The 16,048-nt window shown below is 45.5% G+C and overlaps 1 protein-coding gene and 1 long non-coding RNA gene across 3 annotated transcripts in view; both read left to right on the top strand.

The window, feature by feature from the left end:
* Positions 1-16,048, top strand: part of LOC146176135 (uncharacterized) — a 350,013-nt gene that overhangs the window by 141,231 nt on the left and 192,734 nt on the right. The window lies entirely within an intron of this gene.
* Positions 1,419-2,613, top strand: LOC146176136 (uncharacterized). The gene is made up of 2 exons (XR_014701162.1): positions 1,419-2,133; positions 2,194-2,613. It is a non-coding gene; the product is annotated as an uncharacterized LOC146176136 (long non-coding RNA).

Raw genomic sequence — 16,048 nt, 5'->3', positions numbered from 1 at the left:
CACCACAAGGAACACATTGATGTCTCACGCTTCTGTGCCGTCGCTGGTCATGGTGCCCCCCGTGCGGTGGCGCTGGGCGTCGGTGGTCGGTGTCCGGGCGCCCCGGGCCGCTCCTCGGCGTTCGCCTGAGGCCAGCGCAGCAGCGCCCACTGACCGCACACGCACACACCGTCGTCGACGCCGCCGGGAAGCAGCCGTTGTGGCGACACCTGTCGGTGGGTGCTTCGTCTTCTTCCGACTTCAGTCCGAAAGTCTGACACCTGACACCTACACCTGACATCCTTGCGAAGAAAATGAGCGGAAAAAGTATTCTAGAAGCGCAAATTTACGAAATGAAGTTGTGGCATAGTGTTAACAGTTGGAATAGTTGGTGCATAATATGGTTGATTGAGGTGAGCCGGAAAGGCGAAGACAAAGAAGGGATCGATACTGCACAAGCCCATCATCGTGTTGTTCTCTCGGCGATTTTCGACCTCCGAGTTGTGACTCTAACTGCCAGTACGCAAGAGGAAATCGTTGAACTGCCTCTACTTCGTCTGACACTTCTTACAATATACACCTAGTAAAACATATATCGTAGCAGAATGGCACCCATTCTCACACAAAGAACGATTCATTTTATTCGTTTTATGTTGTTTTCTCTTTGGATACACACCGCCAACACAGTTTTATTCTTGACAAAGAAGAGACGCCAACATGTGAGCTGTGCGGGAAAGCGGTCACCATAATGTACATTTTAAGTTCATGAGCAAAGTTGGAGATCTGAGGAAAACGTTGTTTTTCACTCATTTTATTCTGAATGCATATCTATTCACCCAATTGTTTACTCATAAGAGAAAATGCACTCGTCGACGTGTCCTGGCTTTTTGAATTTTCGAGAAAGTCCAAGCTTCTTGACAAATTTAAAAATTGTAAATCATATTTTGGAGGTTTCCTTCAAAGCTGCCAGATATTTGAAATCCCTGTGGTTGGTGCACGACAACATCAGTCGCTTATGCTCCATATAACACAACAACACATTTCTTATTCGTTGCAGTTCCAGACAAGCCAAACAGAATTGAAGTTAAAAATTAAGCCAGGTGTTTTCTAGGATACAACATCACAGCAGGATATTCTGGGTTCTCGGTTTGTTTACATCGTGCTCGGTCCGTTACGAGAGCCGCCTGGCGCTGACTTCGAGCCGTGAACGACCGATAACCGCAGGGGCCACATTTAATAGTATGCTTCATGCTTGATGTTAATCATGCTTCAGTGCTTATCACTATGACTTTAGATTTCTTCTGTGGCCTTCTGTTTTTGGCGACGCTGTGAAATGACCAGTGTGTAAGGGGGCCTGCGGCCTCGTCAAGCTGTCTTTGACAGCTTTTTCTGCAGGTCTCCCATCTTGTGTGTTCTACTTGATGCAAAATAAAATTATTATTATTATTATTATTATTATTATTATTATTATTATTATTATTATTATTATTATTATTATTATTATTATTATTATTATTATTATTATTAAGACTTCGTTAAAACCAGTGCATAATATTGGAGGTCTGTGTAAAGGTTGTCACTCCGAAAACGTGACCGAAGTGCATGGCTCCCCTGCTTTGACGTAAACTTAGCAGTACTATATGATTTGACATTTAGGAAGGGCCTGCCTTTTAGGAAGGTGGCGACGGTGGCGACTTGACAGATATATAGGTCGATAGCCAGTCTGAAGTTGAGGAAATTCCGAGCTAGGGGTGGTGACGATTGGGAAAGGCAAGGGTAATGAGGATGAGAAGGGATGTAAGTGCCAATTCGCCTTATAATCGAAGTGTTATTTCTGCGTAGCAGCCTTTGCACGTTGCTTGGCTTTTGTTGTTTCCCACATTCTGTTCGTCCAATTTCAGCCTTTTTGTTCTTGATTAAGCTGGATCATTGACCTGCTTTATTTATAATAAAATAAAATACTTTCGGGAATGGTTGTAAAGGAGAAATAAACAGGGTGATAGAGGGCCTCGTTGACAGCATACTGCGCGTGAATTCACCGCTTTACTCCGGTGGAGGTTCTCGCCCGCTCTGTATCCCTTCGAGACTCTGACGCGTAACACGACTATTCCTGATCGAATGAGCCCGACGCCCTAAATTGCATGGTTAGGTTAGGTTAGGTAAGGTAAGGTAAGGTAAGGTAAGGTAAGGTAAGGTAAGGTAAGGTAAGGTAAGGTAAGGTAAGGTAAGGTAAGGTAAGGTAAGGTAAGGTAAGGTAAGGATAGGATAGGATAGGATAGGATAGGATAGGATAGGATAGGATAGGATAGGATAGGATAGGATAAGATAGAAAAGAAAAGAAAAGAAAAGAAAAGGCGTGCTTGCTTCTCTGTACAATAGTTGGGGCTCTTTGACTGTGCTGGTTGCGAAACTGTCTATAGTACCCTACTGAAAAACCAAAAGTTCTACGGGCAATAACCTCATAAAATATCATCTAATCGCATAGACTCTTATACGGGGCACATCATGATCTTAAAATAAAGAAAAGAAAAGAAAAGAAAGAAAGAAAGAAAGAAAGAAAGAAAGAAAGAAAGAAAGAAAGAAAGAAAGAAAGAAAGAAAGAAAGAAAGAAAGAAAGAAAGAAAGAAAGAAAGAGAAATGAAATGAAATGCGCGGTATATATCTCGCTATGCTTGGGCATATGCCCGAGCTGTGCTCTGGGTGTAGAAATGAAGGGGCGAAAAGCGAACAGACAGAAAAACGTGGGTCAGCAGGAGCCGAAAGTTTAACGGAGCACGTGACCTGCGGGAGTGACGAATTTTGTGCAATCCGTTGCAGGTAACCCGAAAATCGACACTAGGAATAGAATTACGCAATGATCGCATTCACGTCACGAAAAGGTGTCGCAGACCTATCAGTTAGGCTCCGCTCCTTTTTATCGATACGTCCGCCGATCCAAAATGATCGCTTTGTGGCACATTTGTGACAGTGGGATACGAGCGTGGCGTAATACGGCTCCCAGGGGCCGTGAGCTCCCATTCTCCATTTTTTTTTTTTTTAACGATTTCATATCCGTTTGACCCTCTGTCATTGGCTGGCCGGCGAAGCTGCAGCCTTCAAGCGTCCGTGGGAAGCGACCGCACCTCACCTCAGCATTGGCTGCATATGACGCAGCCAGGATGGTTTGCCGCAACGCGCCGTTGGCTGTCGCCAGCGGCGGAAGCCGCTGTCTTGTGATATCTGGGACACTGGCCACTCGCTGCTTTCTTCTGACGCTGTCGTCACCGGATGAAATGGAAAAGTGAGGCTTATGAAATACGACCCCTGCAGCATCCACTTTGGGACGTGAAATCGTCACATTTTGTAATTTTCGGGCCGTGGGCCCAGGCTATACACGCAGATGGTATTTTTCGCTGCAACTCATGCGGAGCGAACTTTTTGACGCCGGGTGTACTTGCCACGAATTTTCAAAGGCGTGCCTGCTTCTCTGTACAATAGTTGGGGCTCTTTGACTGTGCTGGTTGCGAAACTGTCTATAGTACCCTACTGAAAAACCAAAAGTTCTACGGGCAATAACCTCATAAAATATAATCTAATCGCATAGACTCTTATACGGTGCACATCATGATCTTAAAATATTGTACATAATTTATGATAATGTATAAGAAACTATGAGACCTTATGCAATTATATGCGACTTGTATGTGATTTCGTACGGGAATTGAGTGAGATTGTGTGAGAAAATGTGAGGTTATTGCCTCATACAATTTTTTTCAGTAGGGTAGGAATAGTATTAGTATTAAGATTTATTAGCATATAGAGGAGGAAAGCATATATAGGCCTGAAAGAGGACGAGCATTATAGGGAGGAGACTCAATCCAGGGCCCGTATTTCGAGTTTGCATCGTTATCGAAAGTGTCGCTATCTCCTCGACCTCGAGTCATTTGATTGGTGAAAACGCCGGAACATGATGTTGCCACCTCTTCCGGTTCTGTAGTGGCAACATCCGGTTCCGGCGTTTCGACCAATGAGATGACTCGAGGTCACGTGAGGTAGCGGCACTTCGATAACGACGCTAACTCGGAATACGCGCCCAGGAGTCCTCTTGCCGTGGCCACCGCCCAGGCCTGGCCAATCAGCTACAGCAGGTCGTCCAACCGCGCGCTTGACAGAACTTGCTTCTACTGCTCCAGGGGTAGGACTGGCCGGGGACGTTGCTGTGCGAGCGCGCGTTAAGATCCCCAGGTGGTCGAAATTACTCCGTAACCCTCCACTACGGCTCCTCTTTCTCTCTTTCCACTTTAACTCCCACCTTCCTCCCTTCCCTTACGGCGGGGTTAAGGTGTCCACAGAAACAAGTGTGACAGATACTGCGCCTTTCCCTTCCTGTGAATCGTTATTATTACTGGGGCGTCGGGAACCACCCGCTTGTATCGGCAGCCCCAGGTGACATGTTAAAAGTATAATACGTATGTCAAAGTCTGCCGCTCTGACTGGACCAGAATACGGACTTTAGCATACGTTCGCGCCACTAGGCGGCTTTCAGACGAACTGCTACGCGTTGCTCGAAGTCATGAACACTGTGGAGGAAGATAAGCTCCAAGTGACGCGAAGCCTTGTTTTCTCATTTCTTCGATGGCTCAAGCTCTTTGGTACCTAAGACAAGATGTCTCTTCGGCCTTTCATGAAAAGAGAGAGAAGCGAAAAAAAAAAAAAAAGAAAACCAAAGAAATCAATGCAGTGCGTATGGGAAAAGAATAGTAGAGTTGCGTCAGTCTTGAATGTTCTTTGTTGAAGCCGCACGTAGACTTTCAGGCGGATATTGATTTTTCACTTGGATTCTTCTGAACCGCAAAATAAAATAATAATAATAATAATAAAAAAAAAAAAAACATTCAACACTAAGTTTCCTTTACCGGATATGAAATGCGTTACGGTAGGTTAGAGGGTGCCGTTACTTGACCAGACGATGCTTCGTTTCTTTGCGGGGACGCTGTTGGTATCTCGAGATAAAAAAAAAAAAAAAAAAAAAAAAACGCACGAATGTGAAGGGCCGCCAAAGACGGAAGTGAGTAAATAAAGCAAAACTCTAGAAAGGTGGAATGGAATACCGGGAAGCGTTTGCAATAACATGTCGACCAAGAACTGGGAAAAGGAAAGGAATGGTATTTTCTGGGAAAGTGGTAGGCATAATGGTGACAAATTTAACTTCCTGGATGCACCATGCAGTTGAGCTATGGTCAGAGAAGAAGCGAAGTGAAGAACAGGCACACACACAAAAAAAGAAATGGGGCAATATAGCTAGGAGTGATATTGGACTTCATATATGTATTTCGGGGTTGTAGATGGTTGGGCTCTTCGCGCCAGAGCACTGAGCCAGAGCTGTCCAGAGGGCGGGGAGGATGGCGCAGGGCTGGGCGAGGAAGCTGGGCACAGGATGAACAGGAAGTGTGTGGGCAACGAAGGGGAACTGGTTCCGATTCCTGCCGCTCGATGTGGACGAGAATTGATGAATAGAAGAGAAAAGAGTCAATAAACATAAAAAGTAATTTATAGGTTCCGGTTCAGCGCGAAGACAGCACGGAATCGTGTGGGAGAAGACCGGGGGATATGGTGTATACGAGATGATGACACGTTGGGAATGGGATATATATATAAGGGTGCCAAGATCGGTCGGAGGTGGGATGTCGGTGGAAAGGGGGCACTGCAGGTTTACTTTGTTTTTCTTTGCCTTCCACTTCGCCTCGTCCAGTTCCCGACGCCGTGGCCTGCAGAAGTGCAGAGCCAACTATCCCAGCTGTACGACATGTTTCATTGCGTATTCACCAAGCGATTTCTTCCTTCTGTATATTTATTTCCCGGTTTTTGCTCGGGCACGTACGTGAGGAAATGCAGAATTTAGTCAGTGGCGTGACCTGAGAGGACTGGCGAACGAAGGAGAAGGAGTTGATGAGAAAAGGAAAGGCGCTCCGAAAGCCGTCGAAAGTTGAGGAGGTCATCGAAAGTGCGCCACCAAGCGGTCGGTGAAAGTTGACTTCGTCGTGGTGGTCGTTCTCGAAGCAAGGCGCATAGGCTGCTGGTTAGTTAGCCCAGTAAATGTCAATGTCGAGCGTGAGGCGCTTTTTGTCTTGGGTCTTATCTTTCGGATGAATTCTGTCAGAGCTGTTTGATCGTGTTGCTTTCGAGATCCTTCAGCAGCGGAGCCCATGTTTCAACGCCGGTATCACGGTGCTTGACGCCGAAAAGCCGGATTGGATTGGTCCGAATATCATAGTTTGTTGGTGACGCGCCACGTGCGGCGTTCTGGTGAACTGCTCAGGGATTTTGTTCAGTTTGGTTTGCGGAGTTTAACGTGTCAAAGCCACTCAGACTTTGAGCGACTCCATGTGTAATGGAAGGCTACTGATAAATTCGACTAGCCGGAATTCTTTAACGTGCACTCAGTAGCGCAATACACGGGCGCCTTGCGTTTCGCCTCTGCAGATGCGCGGCCACTGCGGCCGACATCAAACTCGGCTACCCTGGCTCAGTACTCATTTTTCAGGACTGTTCAGGAACATTGTAGTTGGTGTGCGCCATCAGCAACTCATAGGGGGCGTCTCAGTCTGCGTTATAGAGTTCTGGTTCTCAGGAAAGGAGAGGCGTAGTATCTGCCACACTTCTTCTGTGGACACCTAAACCGCGCCGTAAGGGAAGGAAGGAAGGTGGAAGTGAAAGCGGAAAGAGAGAAACGGGTGCCGTAGTGGATATGACGTCAAGGATGTGACGTCACGCAACCGGAAGTAGAGCCGAAAAAGGGCATAGGAAGGGATTGGCGCCCAATTTGAAAGTACCAAAGACTAAAAGGGGTAAACAAGAAGTGAATTAAGCTACTATAGAAGCAACCAGAAGCAACCAACAGCAGCATTCGTGCTTTCGCAATACCCCAATGTAGATTTTGCAGCGCTCTTTAAATTTTTTTATTCCATTTACATTCATTCACCATATTGCCTTTCGGTGGCAGGAAACAATTAGAAATTTTATCACCGCCAGCTTGCTCCCTAACGGCCGTGTATTGCGGAAGTGAGCAGCCGCGCAAGCGAAGCCAACTACGCGGCGGCGGACACATTTGACGTCCCGGTCGTTATTCTCGCGCGCCGCTGACAAGCGAAACAAAACAAAGGATCCCGAAGCGTATCCGAACCAGGAAATGAGGAGGGAGAGAGAAATAAAGGCAGAGTTGATTTACGGCCGAATTGCCGGCCATCCAGTCTGGGCGAAAAAGAACGAGCAGCTGCAGCAGCAGCGGCGACGACGTGACTATAAACTATTCCAGCCAACGAAACGAGGTGACATATGTGTTTGGAAACGAAATTTGTTTTAAGATAACTTATGCGCAAGGCAGTGCGGCTGGGTCGCACGGAATAGCGTGCAGTTAAAAGGAGCGCTGTGAAGCGTCGCAGGGGGTGGGGAGTAGTAAAGTGAAAAGCAGTACGCCTAAAAAAATACGATACCAGTCCTCGACTATGCAATGTCACGCATTTGTTATACCGTGTACGCACACTGACGAACGCAAAAATTATAACGTCCGCACGATCTGGGCCAAATCCAGTCGAAAAAAGCTACACAACCGTGTCAAAAATACGACAAAATATTCTGTAGTTCTGTCGTAACCATCAGATTTTTCTGTAGTTCTGTAGTACTTTTCTGTAGTTCTGTAATTTTTCAGTAGTATATTTCTGTTGTCTGTAGTTCTGTAGCACTTTTCTTTCGTAACTACAGAAATTTCTGATGTTACTAGAGAACGTTCTGTTGTCGCAACAGGCTTCCTGTCAAAAACCGCATATAACTTCTATAGTAACAACAGAACATTTTCTGTGGTTTTTTTCCGACCGGGAAGTGAGACATTAAATAGAGACAGGGAATGAGTGGAAACAGACAGGCAGAGACTGCGTCTTGTTCTGCGCCAAAAGCCGTGAAAATTCCGCGATCACGTGAGTACCGCCTTTCTCGGTATTGCTTTGGACACATTGCAGGAAATAAGCGGCCGATTACAATCACAATTACTCCACATGAAGTGTAACTGATTGCAGTGGCCAATTAGAGTCACAGAAAAGCAACTGAAGCATTACAGAACAGTCATCCGATTACCCTTGCTTTGCCCGTATTACAAATTTAATAACATAATACAAACCCACTCAGACTGCAATAAACTAGTGTGACTTGCTTAAAATATTTTTAGACGGTGCTAATTTTTAACATCAGTTGTTTTCTAAAGTTCTCGATGAACTACTGACATCATCCGTCGACGGTGCGCATAATCAGGCTGCCATTTTGACACAATTTCATCGTCAGGGACGCTTTGCCTCTGTAGCCTTGTTTGTAAAGTAGTAGTTGATTAGCGATAACCTGTGCAGAAAGAATGTAATTGAATTAATCAAGGCTTTGGTACTTGAAAAGTAATCAATTGATTGCAAATTAAATTTGAGGAAAATGTAATTAATTACAAATTATCTGTATACTATTTCCAGAGCGCTTTTGCATCGTTACTGTCCCCAAAATTTCAGTACAGCTTCAGCAAGCTGTAGCACCTGTAGGGCGCTATAAGGGTCGACCCGCAGGTTACGCCGTTGAATGTTCACGGCGGAAAGTGGAAGAAAGGGTAACGACGCGTTGTGGAAAAGCCAGAACTTTTCACCGCACGCAAGCACGCACGCGCTCGTGCGCGCGCGCGCGTGCAGGCTCTTTCAATCTTCACAACTGAACACCTTCTGGACTTTTCGCTGACAAATGCGGTGAACGCAGAAAGTATGTTATGGTGACCTACTTCGGCGCCGTTATGATGACTGTCGGGGACTACACGAATAATACGACGTCCCTCGTACCGCACGTGTTGCTTCGCCGGACTTGGAAACCCTTGAATTGACGACGTAGTTTAAACCAATATATTTGTCTCCGCCAGGTGCAGTATGGATCCTCCGTATGGTTTGAGGAGTATGCATGGTTGCCTCTGTGCGCGAAGGTACAGTGATGTAATCCCATACATACTCGCCATGGACATTTACATGTGTTGCACCATCCGTATAGTTTCCGTGGTGCTGCACGTTACTGTGTCGAGGCGGAGTAAACACACGTGCGCAATAACTTTCCGAGAAAAGCAAGCGCCGCATTTATGTGACTGACTGAGATTAACTGTTGCCAGGGGGAACGTCGCTTTCACACGTATGCTTACTGCCTGACGCGCACGTATATATCAGCCAAGGAACTATTTTAGCTTATCCCGGTGTTGCGTTTAGGACCGTCAAGAGGATTTATAGTATATCGCTTCATGCATATTTACTGAGGGACGAGAGGGGAGGTCCGCTCTCTGCGAGATTCCTTTCTTAAATCGAATAGTTGTCTTTTTGTTCTTTTCTACTTCTGGATGGCGTTTCGCCATCCTTCACCGTGCGCTCGCCTCGCGTGGAAAACATCCAGCTGGTGAAACAGCTCCCACTTATAAATTACGATAGCATTCGCCGCGAGATGGCGAAGCGTTCCGTGTTTTTTCCAAGGCAAAAGGTCCCCACACACCAAGAATAAATAAAGGTAGCGCTCGTAGTAAGAGCTCGTTTTGGACTCTTTGGTGAAGGGGATGGCGCAAATCGAGTCGTTTATAATCGACAGCGTGTGCTGCCTCACCACATCGCGGACGCGCGAGGAAAAATTAGTTGTGATTTAACTCTGGGTAACCCTATAGTTGAATTGCGATAGCAACGGCGGAAGCTTCCTTTGCCTGCTACGTTATTCCCCTATCATGCCCTATCAGTGTAAGGTGCTACATTATTGCGGACACTTAAGCTCATCCTTTAAGTGTATGACCCGAGAGCGTAAGCTACCAGCCCACATATAAATGAGAAGGGGTCAATGCCGCTGAACCGAATGTGGAGCGAAAGCATTAGCTGCCGGTGACCGAGCCGCCGCCTCCTCCTCCTCCTCCTCCTCCTCCTCCTCCTCCTCCTCCTCCTCCTCCTCCTCCTCCTCCTCCTTCTTCTTCTTCTTCTCTTTTTTATTTTGCTTTTCCCTCTTCTTCTTTCTTTTTATTCTTCTTCTTCTTTCTCTTTTTTATTTTGCTTTTCCCTTTTCCTCCTTCTTCTTCTTCTTTCTCTTTTTTATTTTGCTTTTCCCTTTTCTTTCTTTTTCTTTTTCTTCTTCTTCTTCTGCTTCTTCTGCTTCTGCTTCTGGTCCTCGTCTTCCTTCTTCTACCGTGGCTACGGCCAGTGCTTTCCTTCCCTTGGAATCCAATTTGTTAACCTCAGCGACAATCGGTTATCCTTCCTTAGCATTACGTGTACTGCCAAATATGCCCATTTCTTCATGTTGTTTTCGGCTAGAGCATCATTCATTCGAATTATTTCTCCGATCCATTGAGCACGGTTCTTATCTCTAACGCTACACATACCGTTCTCCGTTCCACAGCTCTATGCGTGGTCCCTAGTTTAAGTTGAACCCCTTTCGTTCGACTCCACCTTTCTGCCACGTTTGGTGAGTATACAGGTAAGATGCAACTGTTGTATGCCTTCCTCTTGAGCGATACCGGTAAGCTGCTATCATAATCTGCGAGTACCTGCCAAATGCGCTCCTTCCTAATTTTATTATTTTGGGTATTTCACTTTTGTGGCCCGGATCTGCGGCCACTGTACCTATCCCAAGTGTTCTTTGCTATTCGTCCCTTGAGCTACTTAACAAGGCAATGACATCAGCGAATCGCAGATTATCCCTGACTGCTGCCAGGACAGGTTTCTGAATACTTCCTCTAAGCAAGTGGTAAAGAGTAGTGGAGAGACGTCCCCTTGCTCGGCACCTTTACTTAGGAGAATTTTGCTAGTTTCCTAATGGAGGACTGTGCCACTATCGATATATTCCGATCCTTTCATATGCAATGGTTCATCTGTAGATACCCTGGTCCCACAATGACTGTCGAGGTTTCACCTTTTTCTTAATCAGTGAATGTTATATATACGGATTAGATAATATATTCTGCGCATTTCGCTCTCACTTCGTTAAGTTTATTTGAGGCGTTGACGTGTAACCTTTACGAAAGCCTGTATGGTTCCTTGCTTGACTAAATGCTAACATTGCCATGATTCAATTGTATATTACTTAGTAGGTAACGGAAAGTAAGCTACTAGTCTGTTCGCAATTTTTCGAGTTCTCTACGTCCCCTTTCCTCTGGATTAAGGTGCTAGCGTTGTTCCAAAATTTCCGCCACTGCAGTGTACGCAGATCCCTATCAATGATGAAACATCCAAACATCCGTGTAGAAGATGAAACGTCCTACATATTATAGATCACTATCAAAATTAAAATTCATTCCTATTGAATATTGAAATTCCAGCCGTATGGCTATTGAAATGTTAGGCATAGTTTGCGAGTAGCTGGTTAGCCTTTGGAGGTATAGCTACATTTGAGCAGGTTCGTGCACCGACAGTAGTTAAAACTTTCTTTTCTAAGCATATGTCCTGAAAAGTGCGATTTATAGAATATTACGTTTTGTTATTCTTCTTTGAACAAATAAAATTATTGCGGTCAGATGGAGTCTGCGTTGTACACGTGAAGGGCGGGCACTCGTTGCAGGGGGCAAATCTTTGCTTCCGTTTATCTCTGCCTTGCGTCTGTGTAGAGTTTGGAGACCTCTCTGAAGCCTCGTCGTCCCTGCAGCGGCTCGGAATTAACGATCACCCTTGATATTGAGCAGGATGAGAGACGAGGACCTCGTGCTGCGCCGCGACGGAGAGGACGCGGTGAGCCGTAAACCCCATTAATTCGAAGCCCGTCTTCGCGTATGAAATATTTTTATTCTTATACAGCTTAAAACCATTAATGAGCGCTCGCTCAGTCGTATGTATCGCGAGCATTAAATAGGAAGAACTTGGTTCTAATGCAGTATGCTTTAAATATTCTTAATGAGCAGCAGGTTTGGGCAGAAGTGTAGGAAAGAAAGGATAAGAGGTCCTAATTTAGTGGAAAAATTTATCGCGGTAGCTTTTTTTTTTTTTTTTTTTTGTCACCGCTTCAGATTTGAAGCTTTTGTACCTGACAATGAGGTCTGTTTATAGACAATATAGTGCGCTCATTTTGGAAGAAGTGATTTCAGTGGAAGGGCTTCAAAGGAAAGGCGGGTTGTTCAGTATACCGGTACCGGTTGCACGGATAGCGAACAGCCCGCATTTTAGGTAGCTTTGCTGGCAATTTGGGCGGAGAGAACATTAACCGGAATTTGTCTTTACAATTATATGGCGCTCACTCCATCTACGCCTCGCGTCGCCTCACCCCGCACTAACACCGGGCAGCCTGGCCTTGCCTCACACAACTTGACTAATCTGACCTCACCCCGCCCACATCGGGTCACTTCGCATTACTTCATTCATGATGCCATCACTGACCGACGACTCAGATAATCGCTTATCCAATCAATCGCTAGTTCACTCATCCACGCACCCATTCTTTCATTCCTTCACTAACTCGGCCGCTCCAGTCACGTCAATGGTTCACTCAGAGGCAGTCATTCAATTACTCAAGTACTGAAGTAGTATTCCGTGTGGTCACATCAAAATCGTGTGCGTTCGCTTTTTCCTTACGTAATGTGCTGACACAATTTCGTTCGGCTTCTTGAGTGCTATATGCCGAACGAGTCTTGGCTGCATTGCATGTTTGTGTTTTGCTTCTCCCTTATGTAATACCTTTATAATATTCGCCCAAGCTATCCGCCTGTTCTTTAAGGGACGTACTCTTGGCATCATTTCTACTAAGGCGGGCAGAAATGCCCTGTTTTCTCCACCCATCTTGCGCTTTGTTTTCTCTTACTATTTTTTTTTCCTTCTAACCTTAGTGGCCTGTGCAGAGCAATATGATTTGAGTGACGACCTGTACAAACGATGAAGATTCTGCCTACTCCCCTTTACCACCGTCCATGGCCATGAGCCTTCCCATTCAATAGAGGCCGTTCAATCACTCACTCACTCACTCACTCACTCACTCACTCACTCACTCACTCACTCACTCACTCACTCACTCACTCACTCACTCACCCACCCACCCACTCACTCACTCACTCACTCACTCACTCACTCACTCACTCACTCACTCACTCACTCACTCACTCACTCACTCAATCAATCAATCAATCAATCAATCAATCAATCAATCAATCAATCAATCAATCAATCAATCAATCCATCAATCAATCTTTGACTAGTTACACCAGAAGCGAATCGTTTCCAAGATCCAGTCTTGGCCTTCTGGCGAACGTATCGCCATTTTGCTTTGATTTCTCTTAAATGTTATAGTTATTGTTGGGTACCGTTTGAACGTCTGTTGTGACTAGTTTTGTGCGTTCCGCATCCTGGCGGCAGTCTGCATTCTACCGCACGGAATTGGGATATTTCGGAAGCTTTCCACTGGAGCGGGGGATTGATATTAAGGCTGCATCAATGATTATTTCAGTGATAATAGTGTGTTCTTGATCTGCAGTTATATTTAAGTAAGGTTCGTGATTTATTGTAGCGTATTCATTAAATAGTTCCCAGTTAGTTGTTGTCAAACTCCCAACTATTAATAATAATAATAATAATAATAATAATAATAATAATAATAATAATAATAATAATAATAATAATAATAATAACCTTATGTAATACCTCACCTACAGGCATTTCCCAGTCGAAAAAAAAAAGAGAACCGTGTCAAAAATACGACAAAATATTCTGCAGTTCTGTCGTAACAGTCAGATTTTTCTTTAGTTCTGTAGTACTTTTCTGAAGTTCTGTAGTTTTCCTGTAGTATAATTCTGTTGTCTGTGGTTCTGTACCAATTTTCTGTTGTAACTAACGAAATTTCTGATATTACCACAGAAAGTTCTGTTGTCACAACAGGTTTCCCGTCAAAAACCGCACAGAAATTATGTCGTAACAACAGAAAATTTTCTGTTGTTTTTTTCCGACTGGGTTGGAGGCTGTGATGATGGTGATGGATTACTAGTGCCGATGGAGGGTTCTCTGCGGTAAATGCAGAGACAATGGAACGATATGTGTGCTACAAGCTGTGTTTATATTGCTACACGAATGATAAAAATCAAAATGTCGCAGATAAGGCAGCGAGACATGAACGTTCACTCCTGCGTGCGTCCGCATGCAAATGGCGTTCGCGACGCCCGACCCGCAGCGGTGGCCCTGAGAAATGTGTACGCTTTTAGAAGGGAACGCATCGCGTTGCTGAGGCCAGGCGGAAGGAATGACGGGGAAGGCGAATACCAGTCAGCGGAAAAGTATTCGGTCGAAGGGAGGCAGCCAACGAGACGTCGCGCGGGCAACAACAAAGCCGTCCCACCCGGTGAACACACAAAATATAATAAGGAGATGACGTCGAGAAACAGAACAGCAACAAACAACCAGTAGTGAGCGACGCGCTCGGAAGACCTGGATTTCGTCCAGCAGAATTTCCGCAGTCTATTCCCCCCCCCCCCCCCCCCCTCCATTTTTTTTCTCCTCCTCTCCGCTTCCATTTCGAAAGCTTCGCGGAAACATGGCGCTGACGTATGCGGGCGCGGACGACTGGCGTTTTGTTGTGAAAACTGTGCTGTGTTGGGAAAGTTAGAAGCGACGTAATGGAATCACTTTCTTCAGTTCCGATCTTGCTGTCCCCTGCCATCCTGGGTAGCTGCGGCTTTCTTAACCGAAGGTGCCGCGATAGTATCCCTGTCTGCCGAAGTGCGCGACACGCGTGCGCCCTTTGTGATGTCAGCGCACGCTACAGAAGCGTCCATTGTGGTTAGACATTAGACATTCACATGAGCGGCGACAAATGACCAAAACAGAAAATATACACGATTAAGAACAAATGAAAGTGCACATAGCATACATCCTAACGAACAAATACATCACAAATCAGTATTTGCATAGAGAGAAAAAAATGGCAGTTCGTGCTGATTATATATACAGTTTTGAATGGCAATGCACATGAAGGTATAGACAGAGTAGAATAATTTACGGCAGTATGTTATTTGGAGCCCCACGCTACCCCATGTTTGACTTAGCGCCTTAAGCTTTGAGCATTGCCTTATACCGCACTACCTTGCCACCATCTGCGCTGAGTGGCAAGGGCTGGCGTTATGGGGCGGAGGTTCACCTACGTACCAAATGAGGGGGGAAAAAGGGTGGAATTGGGAATAGAACTCGTCGATACGTCGAATCTATTCATGCGCGTTACAACTGGTTGTTTTTGTATGCAAGGGAGATAGGATTTCGCCCCCCTTTTTCGTCCGCCTGGACCATCGTCCATCCAAGCGTGCATCTTCAGGCGTTTCAGAACACCATCGATATATACACCGAAGGATATTGCGAGGGCTTTTGATCCCCGGTGGAAACACTACAATGCTCCGGAATATGTATTTTGAGTAGTCAGCATGCGGCGCCCCTGAATATGTAGCCACAGTCTACGCTAATGCACAGGGCGCATTTGAACTTGACTCCCTTTGGCTGACCTTGAAACTGAGTCAAGGCCTAGCTGGAACTTAGCCTGTCTAGCGACAAGTTTCGTCCAGTCAAGTACGTGTACTATGCTATATATGGATAAGCTTGTTCATTACCACGTGGCTAACTGACCACTTGACATTTGACCTTGACCGTAGACCTTAAAGGGTATTTGATTCTCAATAACATCAGAGATCGCGTGATAGGCGCGCTATGATGACAGCACTGCAAATCGTATTAGTAAAATCGTGCTAGCTTAACACATCGCTCGTCAAACTTTCTTGAACTACGTTTAACCACTGCGAATGTTTTGGGCATTAAATGCTTTCAGCGGGCTGTCTCCGCGCCGCCGGGAGGGAGAACGAGGCGCCGAACAGTAGCAGAACACCTGAAGTGACGCGAAATGAGAACATGAAGGGGAACTGTCCTGTCAACTTTATATGGGTGCTGATGCCTTTGTCAGGCAAGCCAGGCTTTTGCATCAGCTTCCCCTTTCCATGAAAGAAAATAAAAGTTGAACTTAATTGAATCTTGCGTCAAGGGTCTCTTTCACTCTGTGCTGGCTGGATATCGCAAAACTGAAAAAGCGATAAATTAAGTTT

This window comes from Amblyomma maculatum, chromosome 10, assembly GCF_055883805.1.
Source record: "Amblyomma maculatum isolate TAMU_Amacu chromosome 10, ASM5588380v1, whole genome shotgun sequence".
NCBI classification, from domain to species: domain Eukaryota; kingdom Metazoa; phylum Arthropoda; class Arachnida; order Ixodida; family Ixodidae; genus Amblyomma; species Amblyomma maculatum.
Note: the sequence above shows the minus strand (reverse complement) of the source record. Positions and strands in the feature narration are given on the sequence as shown.